This window comes from Triturus cristatus, chromosome 8 (assembly GCF_964204655.1).
Source record: "Triturus cristatus chromosome 8, aTriCri1.1, whole genome shotgun sequence".
Taxonomy (NCBI): Eukaryota; Metazoa; Chordata; class Amphibia; order Caudata; family Salamandridae; genus Triturus; species Triturus cristatus.
The window spans coordinates 812552840-812575019 of NC_140591.1; the positions used below are offsets into that span (position 1 = coordinate 812552840).

Sequence of the window (22180 nt, forward strand, 5' to 3'; positions counted from 1 at the left end):
GCGAATCTCGATGGATGTTTATTTTCTATCATTTACTCTACTCACCTTGCGCCCTTCTCGCCGATTGAGACTTATATTAATGATACACATTGTTTTGTTCTATGATACTCCTTTATATGTTTATGGGGCTTTATGAAATACGAAATGATTAAATATATAGATGAGTGTTTGGCCGTAATATGGTTAACCTCATACTTTTAGCAATTACCATATAGAATTTGTTCCATTTCTCTGAATCACAGTATTTATATGTTTTTTTTCTCTTTTTGGCATATGCGGTTATGAGTTATTAGAAACTCGGCGGTTGTGGACCACTTACTAATGGCAGCCGGTCTGCGTTGGTTCTATACAGGATCGAATAACTGTTTTTGACATGGTCCATGTTCATTGGTTGCTTGCACAAATTGAGGGTGGAACTCCATAGATTTATAACAATGGCGAATTCTGCTGTTTTACCAACGAGAAAAAACAGAAAGGAACGGAAGTTTTGGAAGCCTGGTTTAGGTAAGGAGATGCTCACTGGGGATACATGTAGTTTACTCTATTCTTTATTTTTCTCTTACGTATATTACATATGGGATGTATGGATCTCGGCATGCTGCTCAGCACTTTAACTTTGTAACGCTGTAGCAAGCAGTATGCCTTTTTTCATAACTTTACCCCTTTCTTTGAAAAGCTATCCTTTCCATTTGCTCTCTTCATTTGCTGTGGTTCAGATTGATCTACCATTGATATTCTCGGCACAGAGTATATTGGGAGTTGTAGTTGTAGGTGATGCAGAGCAATTTTCACTGCATCACCTTGCACGGTGAAGGTGTGACCATTGCGAATTCGGATATATTCTGTACTCATGATGATTATCGGTTGGGGCCCCCATGTAGCTCTCTCTTCTCCTGAAAATATTAATAAAAAAGTGATAATGCCAACTTGAATATGGTATGATCCGCTTTTTAATGTTACTTTTTGGTTGATACACTTCTGTCTCTGATATTGTCCCTCTTCTCAACATGCACCCAATTTTGCGCATGGTCAGTTTTAAGATACGTCAGATATTGACCTTTGATTATTAAAGTTTAATATTAGATATCACATTTTTTAACAGGATTTATGGGTTCAAGTGCAATACACTCTACCCTATGAATGATTTGGGAACCATACAGTGACTGAAAATTGGAAAATATAAGGCATGCTTCCATTGGTTTACAAGTCAATATCTACTTGTTATGGTATGATTAGGGACAATAGGCACACAATATTGTGATTTAGGACTATTTATAAGCTTTGAGGCGGTTTTACATTTTTGATTGTAATACATTGAACCAAGATAGATTTTTTTGATCACTTTTAAAATGTAGAAACTGATCGATTCACCTGTTGGCCATTTGTATTTGTTCTAAGCATGTATTATAAGTTCTGGATTATTTCATTTGTGATTAATGGAAATTTGGGTATGTGGTGTGTGCTTTTCCAAATAAGAAATAATAGAAAGTGTACTCTCTGTTCTATAAATATGATATATTGATAGACCTTCAGGATGCCCCTCTATTTTTATATATAATTGCTGATATTCCAAATAGGTGTGGTTTTGTGATCATACATGTAATGTAATATGTATTAGTCAAATGTTGGATGTCTGTTTTTCTGTTTATGTTGGTCTAGTGGAGATATTGTTTTGGTACAATTTTGATATATTTGTTTGTCGTGTTAATCCTGTGTCTAATATATATGTTGTCTAGTCATGTTGCAGCCCTGATGAAGTTCCCTATGGGGGAATGAAATGCGTTGGCTGTACCTTTTATACCAGATGAACTCTTTAAAGTTTAAATAAAGAAGTTATTTTTCTACAACTACTTGCCTCTTGGACTCTCTGAACTGTGCACCCCCATCTATTCATAACCACTCTCTATACACTTTAACTGAGGATTATCTTTGCTCACGTTAGACTTACTGTGATGACACTGTGACTCTTGGCCTTTTGTTCCTTGTTCCTATTAAACTTTAAAATAAAAGAACATAGAATTCACCAAAACAAATCATAATCTTCAGTAGTCTTATGCACATGATATAGCTCAATTGAGCGCTATAAACCTATAGCACACTTGTGCTCGAGCGACTGTTCAAATAAGGATTTAAAGTGTCTCTTCCTTTCCTCAAAATGAATGATAAGTGTCCAAATATTCTTTAAGTCAAAGTATCAACAGTTCTTTCTTGCGATGGGCGCCAAAGTAAAATGTTTTCACTTATCTTCTTTTTTCAGGTCCAGCCATGACGAAAAAAGCAAGAGGGATGAAGACCATCTGGATTGCCGCGTGAAGCAGGTCAGGATCGCCGCGTTTGGAAGCAGGTAAGTCGCAAGGCCTATCCAAACTTCTTTCTCCATTAACAAGTGGAAGGCAAAGCGCCTTCTTGAAGACGGGTGTGGCTTTTATAGCAAGCCACACCTGAAACGGCTTTCACGCACGTTCACATTCTAACATGAACAGTACGTGCAGTCAGGACACCGTTACGGCTACAGATCTCTCAGCTGTTGTTCAATGTTCATTAACGCGCGTGTGCCATTGTTTGTCAGCAGTCAGCAGTTTTTAAACGCGCTTTGCAACGCATGGACATTTTCCATGAGGAAAGAATGAAGCAGCACAGTATCCCCTAAGACAACGAGCAGTTGTACAATAGTTAAATGATAGCAACGAAGTTCTTTTCACATTATAATGTGCCTCAAGCATCATCCAGACAATACATTAACATCAATATATCATCAAGGCAGTAACATTAACATAAATCAAGGCAGGGCTGGTGCATGGGATAGGGATGGGATTTTAACCATTTAACAAGGGTGTTGCAATGTATTTTGCACAACCCCCTTTAGGTTGTGAAGCTAGACACGTAATCATGACAGTGCCTCATGGGAACTGTCCAGACTGAACTGCCATGCCAGGTCCTCCCTGGACCGGAAACAAGCATCCTGGGATCGGGGTCTGGGTATTACCCTTCATCAGCCAGGCTAGCTTGAATCCAGTGGCACAGTGAGCAAGGGACCCACGTCTGGGCATACCCATCACACTTAGGGTGAAAAGTGCTACACAAACAAATGATGGATGGAATGCTGAATAAATCATACATTCACCACCAATCAAGAGATCTGGTTAAATCCATCGTTCTTTAGCTCACCATGCCACCCCAGTTTAGACCCAGCCGTATGCAAATCAATCTTGACCTTGTGCCTCATAGCGAACAGTCCAGACCGAAATGCCAAGCCAGGTCCTCCCTGGACCGGAAAAAAGCATCCTGGGACCGGTTTCTGGATATTACCCTTCATCAGCCAGGCTAGCTTGAATCCAGTGGCACAGTGAGCAAGGGACCCACGTCTGGGCATACCCATCCCACTTAGGGTGAAAAGTGCTACACAAACAAATGATGGATGGAATGCTGACTAAATCATAAATTCATCCCCAGTCAAGAGATATGGGTTAAATCCATCGTTCTTTAGCTCACCATGCCACCCCAGTTTATACCCAGCCATATGCAAATCAGTCTTGACCCTGTGCCTCATGGGAACAGTCCAGACCGAACTGCCAAGCCAGGTCCACCACACTCTAGTCTGATCACCCTCCTGTGCCCAGAGCAGGGCCAGATTTCTAGCCCATGTGATAGTTTGCGATGCTGAAAGAAACAACCCCAAGTATTTGAATCCCTCCGGGGCCATTTCCACTCCTCGCAACTATTCACCCAGTTGATCGCCACTTCTCAGTGGCTATAGATAGGACTTGCCCCGATTCATGTATAAGCCGAACGTATCACTAAAAATATGCATGTTTCTGAGAAGGCATGGGCCGGTCCTATCGGGGTGTGTAGGGAAGAACAATCCGTCGTCCGCATACAGTGCTATACGGTCTGAAATCCCCGCCACCCACTCAAAACCACGGACCTGCGCATCTATTCTAAACCAGGCTGCCAACGGCTCCATAGCCAAAGCAAAGAGATATTAGGTGAGAGGATATCTCTGACTTGTACCTCGTCCGATAGTAAAGCATCTAGAGATGGAGTCAGCCACTCGGACTGAGGCCATTATGTCAGTGTATAGGAGACGGATGAGATTCAATAGATAGGGGCCAATATTTAAGCAGCTAAGTAAGGCAAAAAGATAGGTCCAGCTGAGGGAGTCGAAGGCCTTGTCGATGTCCGCAAGAAGGAGCGCAGCTGGTCCCTCAAGTCGGTTAACAGCAGCTATGGCATTGTGTGCGTGCCGAATGCTATGCCGCGTTGCGCGGCCGAACATAAAGCCGGCCTGATCTGGATGGACCAGGTCTGTGATATGAGGAACTAATCGATTGGCGATTACCTTGGCCAGCAGCTTAGCCTCCACATTAAGAAGAGATATCGGACGATATGACGAGTAATGTTCCGGGGTCGACCCGGCTTTTGGAAAAAAACTATTTCAGTGTATCTCCAATCCAACGGCAATCTGCCGTTCTCCACGGCCGCCTCAAGAGCTGCAAAGTATGGATTCAGCAGCTGAGAGTGGTATTTCTGAAAGAACTTGCATGGGAAACCGTTGGGACCAGGTGCCCTCCCCGTCTGCATATCCAGTAATGCGGTGTGTAATTCCTCCACCAACAGTGGGGCATCGAGTGTCGCGTGGACATCGTCAGAGAGGGTCTGCGGGGGGAGATCGTCAATGAACTTCTGAACGAGTTCCGCAGGTACTGTTTCGCAGGAGCATATAAGTCGGCAAAATAAGTGGCAAAGCACTTCGCAATGTGTGATGGGTCTGTAGAGATTTCTCCACTCAGGTCGCATACACTCGGGAGGGTGTGTGGACGCAGCGTCTGTTGACACAGGTGATGTAACAAAGCGCCTGTAAAGTCGAGCTTCATCCAGGAGTGACATTCGCCTCCAGGATTTGCTACGAGTTTGGGATCGCTTTTGGAGCGTGATCGGCGCCGGTGTGTACCGTCTGCATCAGGTGATCCACGCCTATTGCCCCGGGATGAAGAGTCCGAGTCCAGTCGGGTAGAGTATGCGGTTTGATCCTCACGGTTTCGTCCATCCAGCAAAATACCTCCTTTGGGGTCCCGAAGAAATATGAACGTGCCTGATAAGCCACTCGCAAATGGGCCAGATATAACAAGGAGTATAGCAGCTGAAGACCACGGAGACGGGCCTTAGCCACGACAAAGGATTGTCTGCGCTGCTGTACCAGCCTAGTATAGTCTGGAAATATCATTATGCGCTGGGAGACATAGATTGCGTGCTGCATGATAACATCCCTGTCTTTATAATTGAGAAACTGTGCTATTATTGGGCGGGGACGGGCACCGGGCGGCGACTTTTGCAGTAGCGCACGATGGGCTCGCTCGATTATGAAACAGGGAGAAAGAACATCAGATGCGAGCCACTCCTTGAGCCACTTAGTGTGAAAGTCTGCCACGCTATTTTTCTCACATCCCTCAGGAAATCCAACAAAGTGGAGATTATTTCGGCGGGAGCGCCCCTCCGCATTTTCCACTCGCGCCGCCAGGCCCCTTGTGAGTGTCTCTAATGTAGTTACTTTTTTCTGAAGTGTGCCCACAGTGTCCTCTACAGCCGAGACCTGGGATTTTGTTTCTGTAATGCGCTGTACTGCATTTCGAAGGTCCTGCCGGAGCATTACATCAGAGCCTACAGCACCTATCTTGGCTTCCAGCGTTTCCCTAGACTGGGTTATCGCTCCCAACAGCGCCACCTTCTCTGGCATAGCCAACTCTGTGGTGCTCTGTACAAATGTCGGGGCTACCGCTCTGGCATATTTATCTATCGTGCTTTGCTTAGAAGAGGCGCCAGGCAACTTATCCTTAGCCATAGTGAATCGTGATGGGATGGATGGCGGTTCGGATGTAGTGGCGCAGTGCACCAGTCACGTCACGTTCAATCAAGTTGTAGTTTCAGGGCATCCAGTGCATGAGTTTCAGAGAAGGACCTGGCTGGGGGAGGCCGCCGCACCCACAAGCCACATCAAACCTCATTTGACCGCTTCTGTGTGCTGGACACCCCCACCTCCCCTAGTGGGTGCCTCTTCATATCCCCTGGTGTCTCAATTTATTAGACAGGCGTACTGCCCAAGGCAAGCCTCCTCACGGGAATCCTTTTCTGCCACCAGCAGGTGTTCCATCTGAGGCCCAGTCAGTCCCACACTGCTCTATATGGCGGTTTCGGTGCAGGCCTTTCACCCCTGTGCTCCCACTGCACATCAGCACTTTACCCAGTCGGTCGCAGCAAGTGGCAACAGCCTTAATGTCACCTCTCAGCCTCTCACACTCCTGCGGTAGACTGGGACAGTTCAAGGTATTCTTGGTGCGGCAGAGTCGGGCCTACATACGTATGCCAACCTTCTATGCTGCAGCTTAATCCGGTTGCCCAATCGTAGTATGGGCGCCAAAGCTCATTTCAGAGTGACCTCCCTACCACTGCGGCCTGACCGGCCCTTGAAGATCTGTATATGGAGCCGAACGCAAGATCGTCACCTCAGCATACCAGCTCCCCAGAAGCACTGCACCCCCCCCCCCCCCCCGGGTGTAGCACAGATCAGATGCCTCAGTTCCATACCGAGGCCGGGCTAGCCTTTGCGTTTCATCAGGCCAATCCAGGGGGAAAAGCCTCAATGGAGCCGATCCAGCGAGGGCAAACCCCCAGGGATGTGTCACGCACACCAGTCACCCCCGCCGCAGTCCAGTCCGACCGCCGAATCTACGGGCTTGTCAGCCCCAGCGCTCACGGCTCCACACAGCCCGCCAAGGTGTGGCACCACATAGTCACACTCAGGCACCTGCCTCATCTTCCGGCATAGCACCGCGACCCAAACTGGCTGCAGAGGTCCCGACAGCCCACGTTTAGCTCGCCCAGACACTCACCACCAAGCCAGGTCTACGACGGCGTCACTCTAGGGAGCCCCACTGCTCTCGCTGCATACCATGGAAGCAGCTGCTGGGATTCGTCTCGGGCAGCCGGGTCTCCGTCATCCAGTCGTGGTTAGTTTGGCATTGCAACCCGCCGACAGCTGCACAGAAGTATCAGCAGGCACCACCAAGTCTCCAAACAATGTAAAGGATATGCGGGATAAAGGATTAATTACGGATTATTGTCAGGCTGCGGGAGCTCCGCTAAGGCGCGTCCGCCATGTTGGACCACCAAACCAGGCTCCCTATAATCAAAACTTTTAATTTATTAAGGTCTCTACCTAGTTCTTGGCTGGTATCAGTATATCATTTAAATATTCCCATTTGTTATCACGGTCCACAGGGCGTCGCTCGAGGGACTGGGACTTCGCTGTTCACTGCCTGGGTCATTGTGGATGCCCTGTTGATGCCCTGACTCTACGCTCCCTGCTGTTGGCCCCCCTGTGCTGTGCTGTGCTCTGCTGTGGTGAGGGGACGTTGCTGGATGCTTGTTTTATGGTGAGCGACCGGCGTAACCGGGACTGCGAGGACCAGGGTGCTGTGCGGGAAGCTGATCATCCGCACCTGGTCCTCTTCCTGACTCCTCCCCCAACACCGTTTCCTTTCCCTTTATAAACATAATTTTGCCCTCACGCGCTAGCGGGACGCGTGCGGGTCTTAGCACGGGGCTAAGACCGGGCAAAGAGCGGGCCGTTTGAGGCCGTTCGAGACTGGAGACACTGGGCTGGGCCACCCCCCCTGCAACTCGGCCTTCTTAGTGAGAGAGATATATATATCAGAACTTGCAGAAAGAATGCCTAGGGCTAAGGGTACCGCTACCAATACTACTCTGGCTGGAACTCTGGACAATTTCATTGTTAGGGCAGCCAACATTTTAGAACGTGAAATTGACTTAACAGAGCGTCGTCTCTCGTTGGACTCGCTTACTGCCAAACGTTCTTCTCTAGGGACTATTGCCACAGTTGTTTCACCTGCGCCTTATAATACTATTTCTGGCACAAATAATGGTACGATTAGCGAGGGGGGTAGTATTGACTTAACTATGGACTCTAGCTTGGAAAGGATAAGGGCTAATACTGTTAGAAATACCAACAGATCTGTCATCATCTCGTCTGATGCTGTGAATGTCCAATCTGACGGTGTTTCGACTCGAGCTCAATCACATGCCATCTCCGATGTCACCTCCCCCCTTCCTGCTTCAACCCAAGGGGCCAAACCAAAACAAAAGGCTGCCCCGCGTGGTAAAAAGGGGAATAAATCTATACCGAACAAATCCAAAAACGATAAACTCCCGTCTAATCTTTCTCTGGGGACTAACGAACAAACTCTGTCTGAAGTAACCCCAAACAAATCCACGCAAATAGATGAGGGTTTCCTCTCAAAAATAAGGGAAATTTTTGATAACTCTACCCGACCGTTTTTAGATAGGCTCATCAAGATAGAAGAGCGCCTTAAAAAAATAGAACAAACTGCTCTAACAAATCTTGAAATGAATCAACTAATGAAGATAGATTTACATAGAGAGCATAATAAATCCCCCGCACCAGCTAATATTGCAAGTAACTCTACAGAGAAAACCTCTCTTCTCCTGACTATTCCTCACTTGGCTCGGCCATTAGATACATCCCGGAGAACCGGCGAGGTTATTGCTTGCACTGAAAAATCTACCAGCATTAGTGCCACTAAAGATCAACTTATAGCAGAAATACCTCAGCAGAAATCCCCAGATGCTAATATAATAGTTACAAACGACACGGTACAGAATAATAATGCGAAAGTTAGTAGAAGGGTTTTGCCCAATGAAAACGTACATAACCTACCCATTCTAGATCTTCCACCAGAATCCGACCCATATGTTATTGTATTGACGGGTGTACCTTGTATTGGAGCTAACGTTACTGAGTCATATCACGAGCTAAAGAACAAAACAATGCATTGGCTCAATAACAACCGACCACTCCCTCCTGGTACCCACGCAAAGATTCTGTTTGTGCGGAGAGTTAGTTGGGTGGGCAGAAGAAATAAAGATACAACAGGGGACTGTATTGTGATCAATTTTAGCAACCCTCATGCGGTTAAACACATCCAACAGACACGATCCTCCTTACATTTTACCAGCATTACCCCTTTCCCACTTGCTTATTTCTATCCTCCCCAAGCTAATAACAACTGGTGGGTTCAGGTTGGGCGAGGTAAAGCTAACGGCAACTCTGAAAGAGGCGGGATGGCTATAACCGACCAGGACTGGTTGGAGTCTTTTTCATGCGCAAATAGGTACAGTTGCCTAGATGCGGTTGATTGACTGCCCCCGAATGACCCCCCAGCCTCAGAACTTGTAGGGAAGGCTGTAAACAAGGATGAGTTAAAATCATTTGATCCACAGACAGCACAATTGATAGTCCCCCCTCGGGTTAATCCTGATACTACTTTTAGCAACTTTATGACGGTAGAGATTCCGAATTATCCCTTAAGTCCAAACAGTGGTCCGGTTGTCAATGTTGTTTCTTGTGAAATTTCTATTCCTCCTTCCTTACAAGAGGCTGACACATGCTCTGACCTCACCCTTTTGTCTTGGAATATTGCAGGTCTGTCCTCCAGACTAGGAGACACAAATTGTATCACTTTTTTGAAAACGTTTTCGTTCATTTGCCTCCAGGAATGTTGGACGGTTGATCCCATTCATATGATGGGCTACCGAACTTATCACACTCCTGCAATACCCACCACTAGAGGGAGAAACAAAGGGGGTCTATGCACTTATGTTTCCAACTGTGTAAAAGACATAAAAATCTCCTTTGCACCAGTCTCTGCTTTTTACCAAATTCTGCACATCACGCTTGGGGGAAAGTTACATATAGATCTGATAAATTTTTATAACAACATACCGAAAGATCTGTGGGCCTCAACACTTAAGGAACTAACTGAATCCTTAAAAAACTTGGACGACAAGGATTCCTCTGATACCTGTGTTATTTGGACTGGCGATTTTAATCACACGTTATGTCCACTCAGTGATCAAAACATATGTGACCTGGGGGAAAGGGAGGGCGTTCCTTCTGCACATTTTTCCCACACCCCTTTAGGAAAAAATCTAAACGACATACTCTTCTCCTTGGATTTGGGTTTTGCTAACGAACTTTGTTCTCCATCAGTCCCATTCAGCCCCACTTTTATAGGCAGAGGATGTAACTCCATCATTGACTTCCTGCTTATATCTAAACGCTATTCTGACTACATTTGCTCGTTTGAATTACGCGAGGTAGCAATGAGTGATCATCTACCCCTCAGTTTGTCCCTGGCCATACCGAAGGCTAAAAGCAACACCGATTCCACGGTTCAGAATCTATACAACCATAGATTGCGGCTTGCCAGGAGGAATGGTTATACCTTAAAATGGGACAAAGTAGAACCAGCGGCCTTTCTCGGTACTTTAATCCGCTCCAGGGTAGATGAATTCAATACTTGTCTAATTGAGAGCGCCGATCCTTCAAAAGTGACCGATGCTTTCCTTAGTATTTCTGCGGAAATTGGGAATTTACTTCCAAAACCTCTTCATCATGGGGCTAACAAAACCAAGAGGTGGTTTGACAGAGAGTGTAGTAGGACTCACGCCTACTTATTGACCCAACTAAAGAGAGACTCCAGAGTAATGGTGGATGTCAGATCGGCCAGATCCGCTTATCAAAAGGCAGTTAAAAAAAGGAAGAAACAAATTAAACAGGACGCGTGGTTTACCCTCCGAGAAGCCTGTCAATCTAAAAACAATACTGCCTTTTGGAAAGCAGTGAACGCTCCTTTTTTTACTAATAATGAAACAGACTCTATTGAAATAGCAATCACTGAAGAGACTTGGGTGACTTACTTTCGGGAACTCTATCAAGAAGACCCCACGGTAGTTACAGAAGGGGGGAAAAATTTAAGCTTACAGGATAGATTGCACTTTCCAATTAACGTTGCCTTCTCTATTGACGAAGTTCTGATAGCCATTGATAAGAGCCCAGCGGGAAAGGCTCCGGGCCCGGACGGAATACCCGTGGATATATATAAGGCAAACAATAAGTTATGGGCTCCTCTTTTAACCAATGTTCTTAACAGCTTTACTAAAGTGGGTTTCCCACAGACTTGGCAGGAAGCCATCGTGGTCCCCATTTTCAAGAAAGGAGATCGTAACACACCGAAGTGTTATAGACCGATCTCCTTACTTGATTCTCTCATGAAGATCGCGGGGAGAGTTATACTTAATAAACTGCAAACATGGGCCGACGAAAAAGGTATTCTCTCCCAGTTCCAATATGGTTTTAGGGAAGGTTTGGGAACTATTGAGCAAGGATTGAATCTAGCTCTGCTAGTAGCCAAATATGTTGAGGCAAAAAACGAAAATATATTCCTCACATTTGTGGACTTAAGCTCGGCTTTTGACTGCATCAACCGCAACAAACTCTGGCTAACCATACAGGACATGGGTGTGGACCCAAACCTTCTAATTTTTATCAGAGAATTATATCGAGATGCGGGTGCTAGGGTTCGTTTCGGAGATAAGGGGGAGTGCTCTTCCAAATTCCTTATAGGAAAGGGCGTGAGACAAGGCTGCATTTTAGCTCCTTTTTTGTTTAACTTATATATTAACTCAGTCGCATCTCACCTCCTGGAAGATAAGCAGGACTATCCAAAAATCGGCAACTCCCACATCCCCATTCTTTTATATGCAGACAATGCTGTAATTATGGCCCGGACTCAAATCGGCCTACAAAGATCGATTAGCAAATTCTCAGAGTACATGGGCAATAGGGGTTTAAAGATCAATATCAGCAAAACTTTTACTATGTGCTGCACAAAAAAGAAGAACCTTCGCTGCAATTCTTTTTTATCCGACACAAAACTTGCGACTGTCAATACTTTCTCCTATCTGGGTATTAATTTTGATAAAAAGGGCACTTGGCTAGCAGCAAGGGAATCAAGAAAATTAGCCTTCTCACGAGCTATAGGAGCCGTCAAACATTTCTCTAATAAGGTAGGGGGTCGTCCTGTATCAGTGCTGTTGGACATTTATAGAGCCAAATGTGTATCCACCGCACTGTATGGTGCAGGAATTTGGGGTATAGGAAACGCCTCGACCATCCAGATCTGTCAAAATGTTTTTCTTCATTTTTTACTGGCAGTACCTGGGTCCACTTGCTCTTACGTTTGTCATCAAGAGCTGGGCGTACCTTATATCTCTGACCTCATTAACCTAGAGCCCATTCTGTTGTGGCACAAAGTTTGGTCGGGCACCGAGACGGGCTTGAACAGGGATATAATCAAGGACTGTCTTGGCTTAGATGGGTCTCCAAAAATCTCCTGGTTTAAATATCTAAAAAGTTTCTTTGTTGAGATGGGCCATCCGGAATTCTTTGATTCCCCAGACACCATGGCAGAACTGTCAAGAAAAAAACGTAAGAAATTATGCCTGGTCTTTCTGTCAGAGAAACGCTGGTTGCTGGAGAAATGTAAGAGCTCCGTTATGGCTAACCATTTACTTATTCAGAAGCAAGGCATACAGCCATACTTGAATCTTGTCCCTAGCTGCTATTCTCGAATGCTTTTAACCCGATTTAGGGTTGATGCCTTTTTTAGATTAGTGACTTTTCCTGTGATGAATTGTTGGTCTAAGGAACTTACTCCCTGTCCCTGTGACGAGGTCTCCGTTCAATCGTCTCTGCATTGTATCCTTTTTTGCAAATATTACTCAGAACCTAGGAAAAGGTTGCTCCGACCCGTTTTAAAAAAACTAGGGCTGAGGCAATGTAGAGTGGCTTTGGTTAAACTGCAATTGCTGGATGATGAATTCCTCATTTTCTCTGTTTCAACATTTCTTAAAACCATTATAAGATTTAGGATCTCCATGAATTAGGATATGTTTTTAACTGTTATTAATTTGTACTTCTTCTTGTAAAAAATGAACTATTTTATATGTATGCTTTTATGGTTTTTCTTTTAAAAATCGAATAAAGCTGTTTTGACTTGACTTGACTTGATAGAGTAGATGATGTAGGTAGTTCGTTTGATGTGCTAAGCCAGTCAGAGCAGTAAGTACACAAGATAAATTAGAGCTAGTAACTTTATGCACGTAAGTAGTAATTTCTTCAATAAGAAAGATTTCCCCTGTGCCTTCTTGTCCCTTTACATATTGTCATGTAGATTCATAATTAGTACATTCACATATTGTATTTTCATGTTGAAGTCCATGAGCTACTTAATTTTTTTATGTATTTGTAAATTACTCGTTGTTCTCTATTTGATTAAGATACTAAGTTATCTAAATTATGTAAGTCCTTTTTCACTTAGTGCATTGTATTTTGAACCCCTTCCATGGCAACAACAGCTTCAGTATCAATAATTAGCTGTCCAAGTAGATCAGCAGTCCTGGAAGTAGAACTATTATTAATAGATGAAGCATTGCGTAGAAGTTCTGCATAAATATGGTTTTCTTCTATTTCTTGATCGAGTTTTTCTAAGCACATCTGAAATTCAGGTAATGCAAAGTCATTTTTATAAACATTAAATGCATCTTCTTAGCATTAAAAGGGATCTATAGGTTTATCTTATTTGCGCCATAATTCAAATAGTTGAAGAACTGCTAAATAGGAAAAATCTTCCTTTTCTCCTGTATCACAAGCAAGTTTACGAGTATAAGAGTAAGTTTACTATCACGCATTAAACAACTATTGGTACCTTCTACTGTAAATTTACTAGTGTTGATATCTTCTGTCACATTGTTTCCATATGTGTGAACTGTTAAACTTCATAGAGGCATAGTTTTCTAACAATGGACTTCTCTTTGTGTATAGTCCAACATATTTGTTTTCAAAATGTTTTTGTTGTGGGATTAAAATGTATAAGGTATTCAGTTTAGGGTAGAATTTTCAGACCTTTTCGACCTGATGATGACAAGCCTAAACTAAGACAAATGATTGCCTTTGGTTTACCAGTAATCCGTCACATGCTTCATAGCTACTAACCTCACGATGAGATAGCATTTGAAAGCTAATTCTGTACAATATTGTACTTAAGGATATCTGTTTTTGTCTACCTTTGTAATGTATGAAGTAACAACTCTATTGAGTTATCTGCGACAAATTGTATATCCATGTTGGCATCCACATATGTAGATTTCAAGGGTTATAGTCATTGCCCCATTGTGATACTTGTGGTCTTCTAAGATTGTGTTTTATGATGATTTGCTGGTAACTACATGTCTTACAGATGACATGAAATTGTTGACTCTTCCTTTATGTAGAGCTGGTCTTGGGAACCCAAAGCGACATTTGAGTAATATTGAGATTTGCTCAGATAGTTTCCTAAGCAGTATTTACGACACTTACGATATTGAAAGTGCAAAACTTGCCCAGATAGTTTCTTGTTGTTGTCTTTTTTTGGGATGTCACAAGTCACATAATACTCAATCAAATTTAGAAATGAGTCATCAGACTTGTATCCAAACTTAGTTGCATCTTTGATTCAGAGAGGCATATGAATATGTGGTGAGCCTCTTGTTTGATATTCTTTTCGACAACTGGATTTTTATTTTTGTTAGTTAAATAGAAAAGCATAGTTTAAAATTTGTGATTAAAATATCTTCAAAGACTGGCACGATCCAAAGAACAAATGTCTGCCGGTGTTTTCCTGTTAATGTCTGGAATATTATCATTTGCTTCAAGAAGAAATTGATACAAATCATCCCATCCATACTCAGCACAGGTTAAAGTAATAAACCACGTAGGTAGCCCTAAATTTCTGAGCATACATTTCAATTCTCTCTGTCTTTGAAACCAATATTCATTTGTCTCTCCTTGATGACATGTCATAATGTTGATTAAGTTATATTCTAGATTTTCATCTTTCTCATGCACCTTCTCAACAAAATCCTGTGCTTTAATATTAGTGAAACCAATTCCAACTCACTTAACATGTGCAACAGCATAAGAAGTAACAGAAAGTTTGAAGTAGTGTGAAAATATAAGGAATATCTTTTTGAAAGCGTAGATCCTCTGAATATCATTTTGTAGCTTGTTATTCACATGCTGAAATTTGGAATGGAAGATCTTCATATTGTTGACCGTTTCCAGTGGTATATGTTCGGGGAGGGAGTTCCACAACCTGGCAGCCACCACTGTGAAAGCACGTTCTACCTATCTAGCTTTCTTACATCATGGAATCGCTACCTTATGACGTCCCTCTGATCTCAGAGATCTCCTGGGGACATGCCAATTCAGGGTTCTCCTAATATAACTCAATCCCTAAGAGTGGAGAGCTTTATGCATCACGCAAAGCGCTTTGAAGGACATCTGTTTCTTTATTGGCATCCAGTGAAGGGATCTCAAACCTTCCCTCCTGACTGAGGAGTGTTTGGGCACTCCAATGACCAAGTGTGCAACCACATTCTGAATAATTTTGAGCTTGTTTATGTAAAAGTTGGTTGATGTTTAAATACATCTAGGCAGGAAGTAATGAGTGCAATGACGACTGGTATCCTGACCTTATATGGAAGAAGAGGCAGTATGTTCTTCAAAATCCTAATCATCCAAAAATAAGAACTCACAGTTTTTTTGACCTGGGTTTCGAAGGTCAATGTGTGGCTAATATGCTGTCCTTTAGCTTTCTTCATCTTATACACTTCTAAAGAATCACCACATTCTGAATCATTTGGAGCTTGTTTAAGTAAAAGTTGGTGAATGTTTAAATACATCTACGCGGGAAGTGATGAGTGCATTGACGACTGGTATCCTGACCTCATATGGAAGAAGAGGCAGTATTTTCTTCAAAATCCTAATCATCCAAAAATAAGAACTCACAGTTTTTTCGACCTGGGTTTCGAAGGTCAATGTGTGGCTAATATGCTGTCCTTTAGCTTTCTTCATCTTATACACTTCTAAAGAATCACCCATCATGTCTCTTGAGTGTAGTGGGTATATACTATAATGTTCATATATTTGTTGAGCTTATTCTTCATTGATATTTTTAAGTTGTCCTCTTTGACTTGCTTTTCCAAATTATCTAGAAGAGATTGCAATGTCAAATTCTTCATAGTAGATGTTGTTTTTCTGAAGGTATTGTAACTTTTTCTATGCTAATTAATTCTTGAATTTTTTTCTTTTGTAGGTACTCCATTGACTAAAACCATTAAAGGTTCCTCTAGTTTGCGTTCAATTCCAAGAGTGGTTATGATTATTGTCTGGAAATCCAATGAGTGGAAAAAAACGTTTCCTTTTAGTGCATATGCTAATTCGTGTGGCTGAATATTTCAAGATTTTGGTTCTAACTATGGTTTGAAAAGGATGCACTGTTTGAATTAAAATGCTTTCATATACATTCATTTGCTGCCGTTCTGGAGGGATTGGATATATCTCTAAATTGTTATAAATTCCACGTGAAGGCAAGAAGTTATGGTCTAATTTATCAAGGCAGTTGTTGCAGATTACATTGTATTCGCACAGGTTATGCCTTTTTTTGCGAATAGAAACAGAGTTCGATTTCTCCACTTCATTTTATCCTATTTTTTCATTTGTTTCAAGGAGATCCATCATTTGCACTCCCTCCTTGTAATGTATTCTTTTGCAACAAATGCAAATCTGATTAGGGATTTCAGAAAGAGTTTCTATGAAGCAGCCTTCATAGCAGGAGGTCCTGTATCCTGCCTGCCTCAGTGCAGAGAGCACCCGAAAATCACTCCAACCACCAGACTTAACCAGCCAGTCAGACCGGACTGCATTGACCAACAGCCAATGAGTCGGGCCAGCTTGGAGTTTCACTTTTGCACCTCCCGGCTCAGGATAAAGGTTGCCTGCAGCACCCACATCGTGGGAAGCCGCCTTCGTAGCATAGCTAGAGGTGTCTGCCCTCCTGTTTCATTCCTGCCCTTGTGATGCCTGCTGTCCCTGTCCCTGCATTGCTTGCTATCCCTGCCCCTGCACTGCCTGATGTCCCTGCCGCTGTGCTGCCTGCTGTCCCTTCTACCCCTGTGTTGCCTGATGCCTCTGCGCTTCCTGCTGTCCCTGTGCAACCTACTATCCCTCCCCCTGCGCTGCCTGCTGTCCCTGCTCCTGTGTTTTGCCTACTCTGCTGCCCCTGCACTGCCTGCTCTCCCCTCTCTTCTGCTGCCTGCTGTTCCTGCGCTGACTGCTGTCCCTGCGCTACCTGTACTTGGACCACCTACCATGACCACTAATGGAGGCCGCCGTACAACCATGCAGCTGATACGAGCTACGGGTGTGCTGCCAACCCAATGCCAGTTGGACAACACCCAGCGCCAGGACTCCTGGCCCTCCCACCAACCAGTGGTACACCACCAAGGAACTCCTGGACCTGAACCCCAGATAATGAAACAACAGCTGCGTCTCCTCCTCCCTACGATCCACCAAAGGATCATTTACCTGCTGACACTGCCACTTCTTCTGTGATGCAACCTATGAAAGATCACGCTCCACTCCTGCCCACAAGACCAAGAACACCCCACAACCACTCCATTGTGTCCTGCTCAACACCTGCTCACTCTGCAAACCTGCCATGGAAATTCAAGACACCATCACCACCCTCTCTACGAATGTTGCCTTCATTAGCAAAACGTGGATTACCCCTCCTAGATCCCTGAATCACCACCGCCATTCCCGAAGGGTACAAGATGATATACTGTGACCGTGTCAACAAACAAGTGGAGGCATCGCCATCATCTTCAAAGAAACCATCAGATGCACCATCACCCACGACGACCTCACACCTCTCAAGGAACACCTCAACTTCCTACTACAACCGACACGAAGACCACGAAAAGAGGCAGCCTGGCCCACAGAACACCGGGACCCCTATCAACATTCTGCAATGCCATCGGCAACCTCATCGCACCCCTAGCAATCAACTCTCACTACTACGTCCTACTCGGTGACCTCAACTTCCATAGCGACCACCCCAATGTCACCAACTCCATCACCCTCCAGGAGAACCTGAGCAACATTGGCCTCACCCAACTGGTCACCAAACCCACGCACAAAGCCGGACACACACTCAACCCCATTTTCACCTACAGCAACAGAATCAAATTCAGCCATACCCTAGAACTCACCTGAACTGACTACATCATCGTACACTTCTCTATCACCGACACCAGCACACCATCACCAGATCTCCTCCCACTGCAGATAGAGAAAAGTCACCAAAACTAAAGGTCACAGGTCCTCACCACCTCCCAGCCCAAGGCCTCAGCAGACCTCAACCAGGCCGTCCAGAGCTTTGCCACTTGGATCAGCGCTGACAGAGTCACTCCACTGAAACCTATAAAATCCAACAAGATCCCCAAACATGCCAGCTTGTACACCCCAGAACACAGGACTACCAAGTGCAACTTCCACCAACTGTAAAAACTATGATATGCCACCAAGAATCCTGCCGACAGAGCAGCACACAAAACAGCCCTCAGCAACTGTCACTGGTAAATCAAAGAAGCCAGGAAAGCAGCTATCACCACCCGCATCGACTCTCCAGCCAACCACGAAAAGGAACTCTTCAAAATAGTCAAAGAATTTTCCAACCCGACAGCCAGAGAACACTATCCACCCCTCTCAAGAACTCTGTGACACCCTTTCAGACTAATTCCACAGTAATATCACCACCATCTACAACAATTTTAACATCCAGCCCACCACCCTTGACTCTGATGACCTCAACCAACCAGCAAACAGCAGTCAAGCCATCACCACCTGGGCACCACTCACTGCCTTGACCACCTCAGCCATCATGATTTCCATCCACTCCAGGGCCTCCACCGACCCCTGCCCCCACTACCTCTACATCCTCGCAATGAACCCAATCAGCATGCAACTCACCAGCATCCTCAACACTTCCATCTCCACAGAAACTTTCCCGGACAGATGAAAACACGCAGATGTCAGACCCCTCCTAAAGAAAGCCTCAGCTGACCCCAACGATCTCAAAAATTACTGTCCGATCTCCCTGCTCCCCTACCCGGTCAAAGTTCTCAAAACAGCCATCAACCAGAAGCTTACTGAATTCCTGGAACAAAACCACATACTTGGCGCCTCTTAATCAGGATTCCGTACCAACCACAGCACTGAGACAATGCTTATTGCTGCCACAGACGACATCAGAACACTCGTCGACCGTGGAGAAACTGTTGCCCTGATCCTCCTTGACCTCTCCGCAGCATTCAACATGGTCTTCCACAACACCCTCATCAACAGACTCCACAACATAGGCATACAGCAAGATGCCCTCAAGTGGGTCACCTCCTTTCTCACAGGATGCACACAGAGCATCTGACTTCCTCCCTCCACCTCCACAAGCAAAGGCATCACATACGGCATGCCACAGGGATCATCCCTCAATCCCACCCTGTTTAATATCTACATGACGCCTCTCGCAGATGTCGTCAGATCCCACGGACTCAACATAATCTCTTATGCAGATGACACTCAACTCAACTGATCCTCTTGCTCACCGAGGATCTCTCAAATACCAAAACCAACTCCATGATCAACAAAGCCGAATGGATGAGAGACAACTGCCTTAAACTCAACTCCGACAAAACTGAAGTAATGATCTTCGGGAAGAACACCTCCGCATGGGACCACAGGTGGTGGCCTGCAGAACTCGGACCCACACTGACCGACCACACACACAGCCTCAGCATAATCCTTGGCAGCCAACTGACAATGAGATCACAAGTTAACGCAGTCACCTCCTCCTGCTTCCACATACTTCTCATGCTCCACAGAATTTTCAGATGGATCACAACCAACACCAGAAAGACCGTCACTCAGGCCCTCGTCTCCAGCCGCCCCGACTACGGGAATGCCCTCTACACCGGCATCTCCACCCAGCTCCTCAGAAGACTCCAGACCATACAGAATGCTGCAGCCAGACTCATCCTGGACCTCCCCAAATGAACTCACATCAACCCCCACCTGAGAGACCTCCACTGGCACCCTATCCAGAAAAGATGCCAGTTCAAGTTCCTCATGTGCCCCTACAAAGCCCTCTATGCCCTAGGACCTGTCTACCTCAACCAACTTCCACCAACCTGCTAGACACCTGAACTCTTCTTCACTTGCCCTCGCACCACCCGCATCTGTCACAGCCGCAGCGATGGCCGCTCCTTCTCCTACATCGCTGCCAAGACCTGGAAAGACTTTCCCCTCCAGTTCAGTACAGCCTCTTCTTTGGTAGACTCCAGAAAGAGACTCAAGACCTGGCTCTTCAACAGACACACAGTGTCCAGATACCCCTAGGGGTGACAGTGATATACTCTACAAATGCTGTTTGATTGATTGAAACTCAAGAATATCTATTTTGCAATTGACCAGTCCATTAATGGATTTTGTGATTGATTCTGGGTAAAGGCAATGTGTGGACAATTATTGTTCTCAGACAGTAGTATTTAGATTGGATATATTCTGTAATAATGTTCACTTGTTTAGAATTAGAGTGAAATAGAGCATAACTCAGTTCCTCCAATTGTGATGATAGTGTTTGCACAAAGTATAATGTCCGCACAAGTTTACTTACCATTGAATCATATTTGGAGAACATATTGATATGATGGAATGTGCTATCACACATGTGATTCTAAAACAATCTAAATTATGTCCCTGAAAGTTAGTAATAGTCCGAAATGGGTAGACCTCTAAGGTTTGGAGATGTTTTAAGTAGTGATGAGTCATTACAAAGTCCCTAGCTTTAAACATATTTTTATTGGCATTTTGTTATACAGTTAGCGGTGTATATTAATGTTTCGACATAAATCACTTACAGTCTCTTCCAAGTGGGGTATTACAGAGTTTAGTATAGTGTCTAAACACTCCACGTCCTAAGTGTGTCTTCAATGTGGGGCGTAGCCATCATATTTCGTGTTAGTTAGCAGTACACATTGCAACCATTACAATATTACAGTTTCCTGATAACATCTCCCAGTTCTATATGGCCTCAGTCAATATCTTGCTATGTCTGTCACTTAGGTTAACTATATGAGGGTATGTGGTGTCTCTGCCGCATAAGGATCTTATTTACAAAAATGCCGTCAAACAGGGTAATAAAACTTGGTAGCAAATTGCCTGTCCACTCCCCTGGTGAAACGGGCCAAGGAGGACCAACAGAAGTGGCAGTCACTGCCCCTTAACCCCATGGGGAGGGTGACCCTTTTTAAGATGATGGTGCTTCCCCGCTTCCCTTACATGCTTCAGAACACTCCAATGTGCTTTCCCAGGGCCTGGTTCCGCGAGCTAGACAGTATGGCCAGCAAGTTCCTGTGGGGGAGCGGTAGGTCCCGATTGGCGCTAAGTACCTGTAGGATCCCCTCATTCGACGGGGATCTAGGAATGACTCACCTTTATTTATATTAACTAGCCACGCAACTTCTCTCCATACATGACTGGTTCAATGGAGGATGGTCTGATCTGGCTTACAGGCTTGAGCTGGGGAAGCTGTGCCTCTCCAAGATTCAATCCATGTTGTATGGATCCCCGATTCCTTCCTGTCTGCCGGAGGTGACACACTCTTGTTAATGGCCTGGCGGGCGACACTGCAACACACTAAATGGACACGCACACTGACCCACTGTACACCCCTGTGGCGCGGGACCTGGCTCACAGAGGTTAATGAGCTTCAGGGCTTTGGGGCTTGGGACCTTATAGGTATTTCGCATTTGGGTGACGTATGGGTGGGGACCACATGCGCTCCGTCGACGATCTCCAGACCAGATACTCACTGCACCAATCACAATTCTTTCGGTATCTACAACTGCGGCACGCCCTACACACACACATTACAACCGGTACACGGCTTCCTGACCACAGCCCGCCTGAAGCTCAGATTATGTTTGGGGATCTGGGGAAGGGTGGCATCTCCCGTATTTATCGTACGCTGATCAACAATACCCCTACTTCCCTGGACCGACTGCGGGCACAGTGGGAGGCCTGGGTGGGCCCCTTGGATGAGGAGGACTGGCAAGACACCCTTATGGCCCCCAGGACGGTCACCACATCCGCTAGACTGTGCTTGGTGCAACTCTACTACTTACACATCACATATCTCACCCCGGTGCGCCTTCATCGGGCGGGGTTCAGTCCGACATGAGCCTGTACCAGGTGTGGCCACGACCCTGCTGACTTCCTTCATATGGTATGGACCAGCCCCCACCTGGCGCGGTTCTGGAGGAACATCGAGGAGGAACTCAACGAAATCTTAGGGTGGGAGATCCCCCA

General features: G+C 45.0%; 1 long non-coding RNA gene across 2 annotated transcripts in view; it reads left to right on the forward strand.

The window, feature by feature from the left end:
* The first annotated feature begins 410 nt into the window (after window positions 1–410).
* LOC146805123 (uncharacterized) overlaps window positions 411–22180 on the forward strand; it is a 172042-nt gene continuing 150272 nt past the window's right edge. The window contains exons 1-3 of one of the 2 annotated variants that reach the window (XR_014967429.1): window positions 411–504; window positions 2258–2344; window positions 16071–16200. This is a non-coding gene — a long non-coding RNA (uncharacterized LOC146805123). Of the gene's footprint in view, window positions 505–2257; window positions 2345–16070; window positions 16201–22180 lie in introns of those variants that run through there. The other variant, XR_014967430.1, reaches the window with a different exon arrangement.